General features: G+C 42.8%; 1 protein-coding gene across 12 annotated transcripts in view; it reads left to right on the top strand.

Annotated features, from left to right (window-relative positions):
- PTPRT (protein tyrosine phosphatase receptor type T) overlaps positions 1–13,544 on the top strand; it is a 430,013-nt gene that overhangs the window by 314,774 nt on the left and 101,695 nt on the right. The gene's annotated exons all lie outside the window — the stretch shown is intronic.

The following is a 13,544-nucleotide window of genomic DNA, read 5'->3' on the forward strand; positions in this document are numbered from 1 at the left end:
CTCTGCAGTGCTGGAGTGCAGCGGGATGTGGAGCTGGGTACTGAGAATCCCCACGTGAGGGTGGAGGAGGCTCCAGGGCTCCATCCTGCCCTCTCTTCCATGGTGACCAAGGCCTGCTGGTAACTCTTGCAGGAATGCCTGCAGTGTGCTTAATGCTTGTGGGTGTTTCTGCTCAGTTTCTGGATTTAACACTTCTCCAGCTGTGCTGCTGGGCTGGCTGTGCAGTGAGGCAGTAATTTAGTCCAGGAAAAAGGAATACTGGTTTAGCGAGGCTTTACTAACGTAGACGAGCAGGTCCTGCTGCAGAGTAGAGGATTTACAGAAACACAGAATCATTAAGGTTGGAAAAGACCTCCAAGACCTTCAAGTCCAGCCTTTTACCACTCACCACCTTGTCAACCAGCCCAGAGCACTGAGTGCCATCTTCAGTAATTTCTTGGAACACCTCCAGGGATGGTGACCCCACCACTTCTGTGGGCACCCCCTTCCGATGCCTGACCACCCTTCCTGTGAAGAAATTCCTCCTGACGTCCAACCTGAACCTCCCCTGGCACAGCTTGAGGCCATTTCTTCTTGTCCTGTCCCTTGTTCCCTTGGAGCAGAGCCCAACCCTGACTTGGCTGCCCCCTCCTGTCAGGGAGTTTCAGAGAGCCAGAAGGTCCCCCTGAGCCTCTTTTTCTCCAGGTTAAACAACTCCAGTGGCTCCTCACATGACTGACTCTCCAGCCCCTTCCCCAGCTCCATTCCCTTCTCTGGACACACTCCAGCCCCTCAAAGTCTTTCTTGCAGTGAGGGGCCAGAACGGGACACAGGACTCAAGGTGCGACCTCACCAGCACCAAGTACAGGGGTGCCATCCCTTCCCTGGTCATTGAGGGGCAGGGAGCTGCCCAGGCACCCACGGAATAGCAACATTGCTGCCTCTCTGAGCTGGGTCCTGCTCTGAACGCTGAGATGCTGATGTGGGATACTCACCTGCGGGTTGCTCCCTGACTTAGAGTTCTCTCATCACTCTGTTCCACCTCAGGGAATTTATGTTTGGTGCAAGGCACCAGCACAGATGAACAAATTTCCCTTCTGAGCCCACACTGCCTTATCTGCTGCTGGCAGAGGTGCCAGCTGCTCCTTCATCCTGCCAGTCATCCTGCCAGGCTCCTCTGCTGACAGCAGCAATTGGAGTCACTCACAAAAACAGTGGGTCCTGCCTTGTAGAGGGGTCCAGCAGGTATCCATTACCTCCCTGTGGGATCTTCAAGCTTTTACCTCCAGTTTTCACAAGAGACTCTTCAAGTTTTTCCCATGGGTGTTATCTTAAATACACCACAGTTCCTTCTTTCATAATGCTTGGGTTTCTGTGTCCCACTGACAGGTTCTTACTGCTTTTGAAGGATGCCCACTAAGTATTCAGGAACAAATTGCTCCAGATGCAAACTACTGGATTTAATTAAAGATCCTGTGTCAGCTGGTGGTCCCCCAACTGTGTTGTGGCTTGGCCCCAAATTACATTGACAGGCTCAAACAAACAAACAAACAAAAAAAAAAAAAAAAAAAAAAAAAAAAAAATCTGTTCTTTTAAGACTAAGCACCATCCCTTTTCTAGTGTTTCTGAGTAATGTGTCTCAAAGTTTGCCTTTCAATCTCTGGTACTCCATATGAGCAGATTTAGGAGCCTGTTTCCTGAGTCCTTTAGGGATGTTTTTCTGCTGGAAAAGAGCAGTAAAATCACACAGCTTTGTTTTGTTTTATTTCTTCGTATGGGGGAACATTCCTGTATCTCATTTTACCACCTGCTGTCTTAGCAGTGTTGCTATTTTGTCTTTTTATTGAAAAGTCTTGTGATTTTTCTCAAAGTCAATTTACTGCACTTTAACTGCATTCAGTGAATAATGCCTTTTCCAGCAAATGCATCTGTACATAAAATTGGTAGAGATTTTTTGTAAATTTTCGTTCTGATTTCTCTAATTGCATTGTAGCCTATTACACACGTTTGCAGAGAGTGCATGCCACATCTAAGTGATAAAATTATTTCCTATAATAAGTCCATTTCATTGACTTACAGATGTGTGCATGAAAAACAGAAGGGCAGGGGTAGTAAGGGGGAGGGAGTCTTGGGGAGAGTTTTAGCTATTTATTAACTCTGACAGGCTCAGAATGTGGGAATACCTTCTTCTGGATAACCATCCAGACTGTTCTTAGGCTAACCTTAATACACCCAATTATTTCAAGCTTCAATTTTCCCAACCTCTTCCCTTTTCTTTCAGTCTGTTCTGCACACTGCCCAATTTGTGAAATTCACTCAAAATACCATTTCCAGAAGCAGGTCCCATTCCCTCAGAGGGAGATCAAAAGAATAACACATGAATAACATATTGTGAGCTGCTTGTGGCACCCTTAACACACAAGAATGAGGCGGTTTTTCCTCCTCAGTGTGTTTTATTCATTCAGCTGAGATCAAATGTATCCTCTTTGCTGTTGTCTGGTGAGGTGTTCTACCTTTTGGTTGTGTGGGGTGTATTTGTCTGTTATTAATTCCTTCTTAGTGTGATGCCATGCTCTGTCCAGGTGCTGAAGGCGTTGAGGCAAGCAGAGATTTGAGACAAAGGACTGAGCTCAGCAGTGAGATGGTGCAGAGGATCCTGTACAATGTAAATCCTGGTGGGGTGCCTTCTCCTGGCCTCCCTGGTGGATGTGACCATGCTTTCCTCGATCCCTTCCCCCTTGCACGCTGACCCTTCATCTCCCAGCCTGCCTCAGATGGGGCTGAAGCAGCTCCTGAAAGGAATCTGAAGTAGATCTTCCTCACACCTTCTTACAAAAACTCTGCTGTTCAGAGCTTTCTCTGGGCAGCAGTAGGTTGACCCCTTATCCCACCAACCTGACAATTTCTGCTCTGCAATTCTCCAGTTTTTATTGTAGTCCTTCCAAACTGTGAAGATGAAAAACCATGAATAGGCAGTAATTATTCTACTATTTCCTCTTCTGTTCAGGGGATGGGGAGTTGGAGAACACGTAGGGGTGTGACTGTAAGGTAATATTTGTACTTGGTCTTGAGGTATTTCATTCTACTCTTGCACAGAGGTGGAGCATGGGCTGCAAGAACATCTTCGGAATAATACCGAAGGATATTTAAGATAAGATTAATTGTATTTTCATTCATCTGAAATGCAGGTACACCAAATCCAAAGTCACCTTCAGCATTAAGACCCTTCTGATGTTCCCCAGCGCTGATGATAAATAATTTAAGTGTGGCTGTTTATAAAAGTAACAGTCATTAACTCGGCGTTGTTAACGATCTATAGATAACAATGAGGATGCTTTCATGCGATCTAATAGGATTAATATAAACTTAGATATTTTTTGATCTATTTTGTCCTATTGCCAAAAGAAAGGTGAAGCCTCAGCAAGCAGAAATATTCTCCCTTGTGGCACAGGCGTTTCATTTTTGCTGTTATTTTTCGTGGTATAACCTGCAGAGTTTGACTCCACACTGCCCTTTAAAAATAACTTTTCGGTGTTCTTATATCAATCTAAACCCTGTGAATGGTGCTATGATTGATTTGCTGGAGGCTGACATTCATCTATAATACATTCACAAGAGGAAGGAAGAATGCAAGTGTTCTCAATCTTTACTCCTCAACTCTTTCCTGAAAAGCTCCAGTGTGATTTTGAGGATATTTCTGCCTTTGAATCTGTTACTGTCAAGAGGGCTGAGTTAGTCCTTCATAGATTATTCACATATGACATCTTTAGACCTCTGTTTGAGAATTTATATCCCACTCTCAGCTTGGAAATACCGCTGTGAGGGGTTTTGCCTGCAGGACATGTCCAGCGGGCTGGATTTTGTGTGTTGGATGTTTGAAAGTCCATCTGCTTTATTAGCACGCAGTTGGTTCTATCAATCTACCTATGCTACTGTTATGGAGCAAATCAAATTTCCAGAGCATATTTGAGTTCTGAGGATTTCAGAGTTTAGATAAATGCTCCCCTTAGGTGTGATTGCCTTGTCAATACCCTGCTCTGCGTGGGGGAGCTGTAGGACACTGCAGAAGGACATTCGAGAAGAGCCTGCAATTATTTTGGGGTGGGGTTCAGGAAATACAAAACTTTTCTGTTGGAGAAATATGGATTTAGTCTCTCTCTCTTCCTGCAGTTCTCAGAGGTGTGTCAGTAAATAATCTGTGATATTCTTTTGTGTGCTGCCAGCACACAGGTACAGATGGGTCAGTTTATTATCGCACATCTCAAAGGAAATAAGGAAATCTGAATAAGAGAAGAGAGTTTAAATATTTAAAATATATTAAGAAGTACTGAGCAAAGGTGAAATTAATATTTTCATAGCAACAGCCAGCCAGAAGGAGAAATTAATTTCTATGGACCAAGCTCCATGTTACACTTGAGTATTATTATTCGATTCTTGATCTTCCAAGCATGAAATAAAGGCAATTTTTGTTCTACATGATGCTAAAAAAATTAAGAGAAAACAGCTGTAGTGTTATTTAACAGAACACCTAAGAATAGTGGGGGGTTTTTTCTGGTTTTATGCTCAAGCTATTCTCCCAGGAAAAAATTCTGTAGGATGTATCTGTGCACTTAAATAATCCTATATGCAATAATGAGTAAAACCTTCCTGGGAGGAAGGGCCATGGTGTTGCTTCCATCTTATGTTGGAGAAATGAAAGTAGCCGAAACTTGCCTTTCTATCTGCAACAGAGTAAAAATGGAGAAAATTTGGAGCCACAGGCCAGAAATTAAATCTCCAGGTAATTCTTTATTTTCTGTGATGTTGGGCATTATCTGTCCATCCTGAGCTTGCCTTTCCTGCATCCCTCCCCTGGCATCCTTAGTCTGATTTTGCCTTTACTGCACAGTAGTTCTTACAAAGGAGTGGTTTGCAAGCCCAGTGACCTTGATTCTGTGGTGGAGAAACTATAAATTCACAGTATTTGCTGGTGCTTTTGTTTTGTTTTGCCGATGGTGACTTCGGTGTGTAGATTGCTAGAGAGGGAGCATTGCTGCTCAGATCTCTGCTTTGCAGCTTCTTAGTGGCATCACATGAGCCTGCCTCAGGCATTTATGCTGATAATTAATTCATTAATGCCAGAAAAGGGTGGCAATTTCTTGTTCTCAAAACTCCCACGCAGTGTACCTTGTACGTGGAAATACAAACTGGAGTGAAGGAGCAAAGGAGCAGCAAAACAATAAAAAGGGTGCTAAGGGTGAAATTATCATGCCCTTGGTAATTCAGAAAGTTAGATTCCCTTGATAGGCACGTTCTTAGTACTTGGAAAAGGAAATTTCTGCTCTGCTTTTTCTAAGCTCATATTTAAATGTCTGCATCACGTGAGTTGGTTGATTGAATACAGGGCAAGCAGCCGTCACTTTAGATCTTTTAATTTTGTAGTATTTAATGAGAAATGAGATTATCAATCTAGGCTTCTGATATTATAAGACTAATTATCTGTATTAATTAACATCTCCTATAATATACCTCAGGGATATTGTTCTGAAATCATTCAAGCTGAGTTTCTCCCTCCTGACATTCTGCCTTCAATTTAGCTAAGAGTTTGAAGGTAAATGAAGTTTCTTCTTAGAGATAAACCAGATCTACATTTTCTTTAACAGTGTGTGAATGTGAGAGAAGGAAAATGAGAATTTGGGTGAAAGGCATCGTGTACTTGAAATTATTATTAATATTAGAGGTGCTTTGCCTATTGTATGAGGAGAAAAGCAAAATGGAGATACAGGTATGTAAGGTACAACCAAGAGTATCAGGAAGGAATATTTAGTCTTTTATGCAACATGGCAGAATTAGTTGAATAGGGGTTTAAAGGTTTTGTTTAGTTCCCCTGAAGAGTCAGGTGTTAGCCCCAAAAAGTGAGGCTAAAGGGCATTTTGGGTCAATTTTCTCATCTGGTACAGGAAATGCATTTTCCTACTGGATCAGCACACTGTCCAGTTGAGACTCAGTCCCCTAAAGGGTCACAAATCTGCCTTTTGCCATCTATCAGAGCCATAGCCATTTTCAGAGCCTGGGTGACCTGCTGTATCTTTGACCATTCCACAGGGAGCTTTGGCAGGGGACAGGAATGGGAGAGGAAAGGCATAAAATTGGTGTCTATTTGAATCGTAATATTTTAACAATCAAATTACACGTGGAGCCAATTCTTTGGTGTCAAGCAGCATTTTATTAGTGCCACAGGGAGGCTTCTGCTAACACTTTGTAGTGTTATGAAGACCTGAGGATAGTGAGTAGGGGAAAGGAGGGTTTTTGCATAAATCTTTTATGCTGACTATGTAAACTGTCAGATTTAATTCCAGCAACCAACAGGTTAATGAATTCTGAGCTTTAAGCTGAGATTCACAAATTGATGGCCATTTCCTCACATCAACCTGTCAGCCAGTTAGATGAGGGGACAGGAGAAAATACCCACGGTTGCCAGTTTGAGGGTTTCTTTTCCCAACACATCTCTTTGCTTCACAGCTCTCAGAGCCACTGTGCTCCTTCCCTGTTGTCACAGAATGAAAGGGTAATCACAAACAACATGAAAGATTTTAAAAATCAGAAACTCTGACTTCCAGGAGATGCAGTGCCAAGCCCATGAGAGCTTTTGGATCAGACCCTTTGATGGAATGAACTGAGCTGGGCCACAGCTGCTCAGGGGTGGGACCTTGGCTTTTTTGAAGGATCACCAAGGATGATTTTCTTAATTGAAGCAGCTCCTTAAGGCACTTAAAATGAGAAGGGATGAGTCTGAGCACAAGTCCCTGGCAATTGTCCACCCCTCAGGAGCAGTGGCCAGGCTCTTCTGGGCCCTTCTGTGCTGCACGTGGCAGGAGATGTTTACAGAAGCAGGTGCCCCTCGATGTGTCTATAATAACACAAAAACACAATAAAAGGCAAGATGAGCAAGCTCTGTTTTGCTGTTGCAGACTAAGGCATTTCAGGATTTAATTATACTACAGGTATATAAATTCCGGAAACATGTTAATGCTCCCGTGATTAAAATTATAGAGCGCCTAATTGAAAAAGCATAAACTGAATTGAAGAATTCCTAATTATAGTTTGCTTTGAGGTGTTAATTTCCTCCATAATGAATGCATAATTTCTTGGAACTAGAAAATGGGGTTGCTTCACCAGCGCGTGGGATGCAGATGGAATGATGGGATTATCTTAAATGCAGCCAGACAATTCTCAGGAATAAACCTCTGCAGCCATGATGCTCCTCTGCCTTCCCATAATTTCAGCTTTCCTTGCACAGTGGTTTTCCAAAGCAAAAGGCAGAGAGCTAGGAATGGTGAAGGATTTGCTTGCAGTGCAAAAGGAAGGGGAAGCAGGACGGGTGTAATTCAAAGTAGTCATGATGCAAAAGGTGAGGAGAGAGGCAGAATGAGGAGTATTTCTAGTGGGAAAGTCAAACAGTAAAAGAGGAGGAAATGCTGGCAACCCTTGTAGTCTGCCTTGAAAGATCCCTAAGGAAGTGCAGGAGCTGATGTTGATGCAGATTGAGGGCTTTTTTTCTGTCAAAGGATACAGCCTACGTGTAATGTTTTCTCTTCTGTGAAAAATACTCTTAGTTTTGAAGGCAGCTGGTGAACTGCAGGATTGTCAGACACAATCTCCTAGTGTTTAAATCTGTCCCATTCCCACTGTGGTGGGGGTGGGAGGTGTTTATGGAAGGATTGCTGCAGAGGAGTTCTTATCCTTGGGACTTCCCCACTCCCCTTCCTCTGTCCTCAATTTCCCTTCATTCTGGGGCAGGAGATGTTGTAGTGAAGGCACCATTTCAGATCTCTCCCTGGTGTCAGACGCATGAAAACTTTGCTCTTTCTGAAAAGCAAAACATGTGTAGAAAAGGTGGAGAGAAGCTGGTGGATACTCCTGCAGCTTCAGGTGCTGAAAATCTGTGGTAGCCTTCCCCAGGAGAGCTCATCATCATTGCACATTGACCAGAGGACTGGGAGTAGTTACCTGACTGCACGGGCCTTGTTGAGTAATGAATTTTATCAGAAGGTTGTAAACAGAGCAAGTTCCCTCTTTTTTTTCTAGTGTTTTTCTTAGCCTTTTAATTTAAAAAATATCCAAACAGACATGACACCAATAAAAGTATTTTTCTAGTGTTTTCTAGTGCTCTCTCTTAAGAAAGACAGCAGATTCTTCTGTGTGGGTTTTCCCTGAAAAGTCTGGTAGCTGCAGTTGTGGAAAAGGCAGAGGAAGCTTTGAATTCCCAGCTAGATTATTTCTGCATCCAAATGAACCTAGTGTGATGGAAGCCATTGGAAAAACCCAAATTAATTCTGACTGAGAATATGTGCAAATATCCCCATCCTCTTGTTCAAGCTGCTGCTTTTATGAAGGACATGGCAGAAGGTTCTGGACAGTCCCAGTAAGTGCGTGCCATGGTCTCTCCTTGCCCTCCAGGTTGTTCAAGAACCACTTTGGCTCTTCTTGTCCTTGAAACATCCTCCTGGTCTTAAACCAGCACTCGCTGAGGATGACAGGACCTCAGTCAGCGATGCCTGTTTAATACAAAGCAACATTAACAAAACAGAGGTTGGGTTTGGCGTGGTTTTTTTGTAGATGAAACAGATGGCAGGTGGCTCGGGAGGGGAGAAACACCTCCAAAGCCGCTCACATCAGCTCCTGTTGCAGCGAAAGCTGTATCTGTCTGCACTCATTATCTTTAATCTGCCAGCAGAAAATAGCACAGAACTGGAGAGAGGGACAGGGCCAGTTCCACTGGGGAGCAGCAGCTATTGTGGCCAATCTGGGTTGCAAGCCAGGCCAGGCTTATGGAGATGGTCGAGATAATGGAACACAGAGCTTTGAAATGCCCTCTGGTTCTTTGCTTTTTAATTGCTTACTTCCCAGAAGATTAAATAGAGAATTTAAAGCATTTAAGAGAGTACCAGTAATACGACATATGTACAAGTAAACAGATGCAGGAGCAGTGTTCTGGTGGGCAGGGGATGGTCATTCTGTGAGTATGAATTGCATCTTTGATGAGGCCAAATGATACAGCTGAGGAAAATGGCCTTTTAAGTACACAAATCCTTCTTTATGGTCAGTGAATACAGTTGTGTTTTGGACAACTCCTTAGGTTTTGTGCGTGTCCACGTTTCTGTTTGCTGTGGACAGGTGCTGTGGTGATGGTCAGAGTTGCTCAGAGCTATATGGGAATATTTGGATTTTTGGATACCTTTCCATGAGTGTCCTGGCCTCTTCAGTCAGAGAAGAGTCATGGTGGGTGGAACATTACGAGGTTGGAAACACTGGTTTTAACAGATGTATTTATGTAGGTACACACATAGGTGCACGCAGGGGTGTTTAGATGTGCTCATATAGAATCATGGAATGGTGGTTTGGGCTGAAGGGACCTTAAAGTTCCCTCATTTCCAACCCCCTGCCATGGGCAGGGACACCTTCCACTAGACCAGGTTGCTCAGAGCTCCATTATTTAAACCATCACTATTGGCACAATGTTGTTACTGGTGTTTATGGTTCTGTTCCCATATTTTGTGTGCTGCAATTTTAAGACAGAGCCAGTCTCCAAGCACCTCTTACTCAGCACTGTCTGCTCCTCTTCCATTGCTGCAGGTCCCATCTCTAGTGATGCCCAGAAGTCACATTTTTCTCCTCTTTTTCCCGATTTGAAAGATTTGGTAGGAGTAGCATGTGTTCGGGCTGGGTACTCCAGACTCCTTTAGACAGGACATATTGGCTGGTGGGTGGATGGAGGAATATTGGACAAGAAAGTGTGGATTTGTTTACATACAGCTGATACTGTGAAATCAGGCAGAGTCACATGCCCCATGCCACTGTTTATGTATCTGCAACAGTGGGATAATTATTATTGTACCTGAGGGGTCTGTCAGGATGAAAACTAGGAAGGTCATGGAACATTTGACATTACATTGTCAGTTCTTCTACAAAAAAACCCCACCTAACCACCACCAAAAACCCAAAAACCCCAAGCGACTCACAAACAAACAAACACACCCCTATACACACCTTCCAATAGAGTTTTCATTTTTTCAGCTCTGGGCGTTGTAGGTGCTGCTGCAGTGAGACTGCAAAGGAATGTTAGACAAAGTATCCTGGCCACAGACAGCGTTTTGTTAGAGTGGCACTGGCAGGGTGCTTTTCTGCAAATACAAACATTTTGTTTGGGTTTGCTGGTTTTTTTCAGGCTTGACACAGTGCACAGTTCCTGAAATAGATGCCACTGCCTGTCCCACAGGCAGCTCATCACAGCTCCTGCTGCTGGCTGGGGACAACACAGGCCCGTGTCTCTCTCCTATGCAGGGACCATGCAGTCATTAAACTTCCTCACTTTTTCTAGAGGCCATTTCAATCACGAGGGAAATTTAACAAAGCTTGAAATTTTAGTGATAAAAGAATGTCCATGTGAAAAGCCTGACTCCAAATGGTTTTATCCAAGTGTGAAATCGCTACCTTTTGTTTCATGAATTTCAGGGTCTGACATGCCCTGGTAGTAAATCTGGAGCACTGAGCTGAATATGAGAGTGGAAGAAAATGTGAAGAGACTCTTTTCCCAGCCTTCTTGATTATTAAATGGATTTCATTATTATTGGCTCCATCTCAGCAGGTTTTTTTCATAGCAATGGCAGTAATTACCATCTCTTCTTCCTATGCCATTTTTTACAAATTTGGCTGAATTTGAATATTTTCTTTGGTATTCTTCAACTTCAGTGAATGTAGTAGAAGAGTTGTTTAATTTAAATGACTGTTAAAAGAACACGCAAAAATAACTTCGAAATGAAGGCTCTGGTGTGAATAACTTTGCAATATGAGAGACTATTTCCTCAAGTAGCATCACTATTACCAGCTTTATTTTTGTGAATGCTTTGCAGATGCGAGCAAGCTGATTGATGACAGTGCAGCCCAATATTCATAATGGGCTACTTTTTAAGTCTTTGAAATAGCCAAGCATATTCCAGAAGATGACACTGTAGAACAATCTCTTTTTTCCCCTATTTTCTGCATGAAACTGTTTATTGAAAGCAAACCTTCACTTCAGCAGGTTGTATTCTGCATGGAGCTGTTCCAGAGTGCAGTGGAAACAGTAGCAATCTTTAATTGATTTTAATGTGTTAGAATCAGTTCTTAAATAGACAGAAAATTGCAGAACAGAGCACTGGGTCCTGTCAGTGCGTCCTAGGTGGCTGTGAAACGCAGTTCATTATGTTTTGTAGATTAGTTTCAGAGCTTCTGATTAAAAATGCTTTTGGAGGTACTGAGGGTGACATTTTAGAATATGTGAAGGCAGTATAACTCAATTCTAGGAATATATTGGCACCTGTTTGCACCCAGAAAACTTTGTGCACTTGGAAACTGTCTGTGGAGCCGACTTTTGGGTGCCTGAACGTTTGCAGGAGGTGCCTGGTCAGGAGCTATTCACCCTTGGAGCCCAAGGAAAGCAGTGCTGCAGTGGGTGCTCAGAGCAGTGAGTCTCAGCATCAGCCTTTTAGGGCAGCTGTCCCTTTAGTTCTTGTACATTTTAGGAGAATGTAGGCTATATAAAGCTTTTTAGGCTTGGTTTGGGTTGAATGTTTTACAAAATCCCCTGTGTGCAGGTTCATGGTGGGGCTGCAGGCACACCATGAGAAGGATCTTGCTCACAGTTTAATGTCACAATCTTTTAGGATAAACTATATAGAGTACTGATATATGGAGTACCTTTCTTTAAATTTCCCATTATTTTATTTATTATTATCTCTGTGGCAGAATTCAGGCTTTTATCTCGGTATCTTTAAGAGGGGGAAATAAAGATGTTGATGCTATTCTTCTGTCTCAGCGTGCATCACTGAAGGCAGCTTGGCCATAAAACAAGCATCTGCACATCCAATGGCTAATCTGAATTCTAAATGTGGGTGTCAGGCAACACATCAAACCCTCTCCCATTCCAGTATCCTGGGAGATGGCTCCATACTGTCAGAATAAATGTGATGAACTTTCATGGATGTACACAGATATACTTACATTGGCTCAACCAAATTTAACAGGATCATAAGTTACAAGGAATAATCAAATGATAAAAAAAGCTGCTGCTCAGTATCTGTAGATGGATAAAGGAAAAGTGCTCAGTATCTGTAGATGGATAAAGGAAAAGAAGCTGAAGTGGTTGTTGGTCCCTCTACTTATTGTACCTCTGTCCCTGTTCATGTGCTGCCAACGCCTTGTCTTTACCTCTGTGCAGCACTGACCCCTGTGGATGGATCAGACAGGATTTGGGGTTTATTTTCATGGGTTTTCATAGCCTTTTTGGAAGAGTTGGACCTGTTCCTTCCCTAGAATATGTGCAGGAGTGGAAATTCAACGTCCAGCTCCATGTCAGCTGCTACATCCCACATGGGGAGGTGCAAATCTTTTCTATCCTTCCTTCATTTGCTCCTTTTTGTCCTTGATTCTTTGAACTAAAATAGCCACTAACAAGGAAACCACTACTCTCTTATTTCCTGTAGCCTATCAAACAGTTTTTCTGAAAGGAATGTGTTCATTTGAGCTAGAAGTGGGAAGTTCCTGTTCTCTGTAGGATGAACAACAAAACCTGCTCGCAGTAGTCTGCTAAAAAAATGCACTACAAGATCAAACTGTACTAATTGCCACTTATTTTTGGTCCCTGGGAGAAAATAATATTAGAAATAATATACGGCTGATAATAAATTTATGTGTTAAGTGAAAATATATTAAATCTTTATATGATGTGGAGGAAAGTTTAATAACGAGATTGGTCCAGAGGGAGTACTCAGCTGCTGAAACATTGTTTCTTTTAAGCTTTAATAATTCAGGCGAATGGATCACTGTAGGGTTACAAAGAAATTATATTCCTTTTCCTCCCCATCATTATCAAGGGGATAGTGAAGGTTTCACCTTGTTGATGTGTCAGGATACCGAAATGCCCAGGCCAGACGCTGGATGCTTTATGGAGAGCTCTGACTCGGCTTTTCCTCCCCACATTCCTGCACATCCTACATTCAGAATTTGACGCTGATCTAAATACTTAATTTGTGGGCAAGTGTTGCCTCAGTCCATCCTCAAAAAGAAATCAAGAGCAGGGAAAGGAGAAGCCTGAGGCAAGCAGAGAGATCTCCATCACAGAAATGGGCTGTGATTTAGAACGTTGATTTTTTTCACGCTGAATAGGGAACTCATCATTTAAAAAATTACCTTGTAGATGGTGATAAGGGCACCTTTTGTTCCTCTGCAGACAACATTTGTGTTGTGGCCCATTATGGTGGGTGCTTTTATCAGTGATTTACAGCTGAGCTGTCAAAAACTTAAAAAGCTTCTATTAAATTGATGTGGATTTATCTATATAAGACCTTCGAAATTTATAAAGGAACCCAGTTTTGGCCTCCTTTTCTAATCAGAGTGTACAGCTGCACACAGGGCAGTCAGCTCTCCAGCCTTCTAGGAGGTCAGGCATTTGTTTTGTGGCCCGGATTTGAGAATCCCTCGAGAGCTCTCTGGAGAGCAGAGCCTGTGGATGTTTGGAAAGCAGTCCCCTGGTGTTTTGTACGGGG

Source organism: Corvus cornix, chromosome 20, assembly GCF_000738735.6.
Source record: "Corvus cornix cornix isolate S_Up_H32 chromosome 20, ASM73873v5, whole genome shotgun sequence".
Taxonomy (NCBI): Eukaryota; Metazoa; Chordata; class Aves; order Passeriformes; family Corvidae; genus Corvus; species Corvus cornix.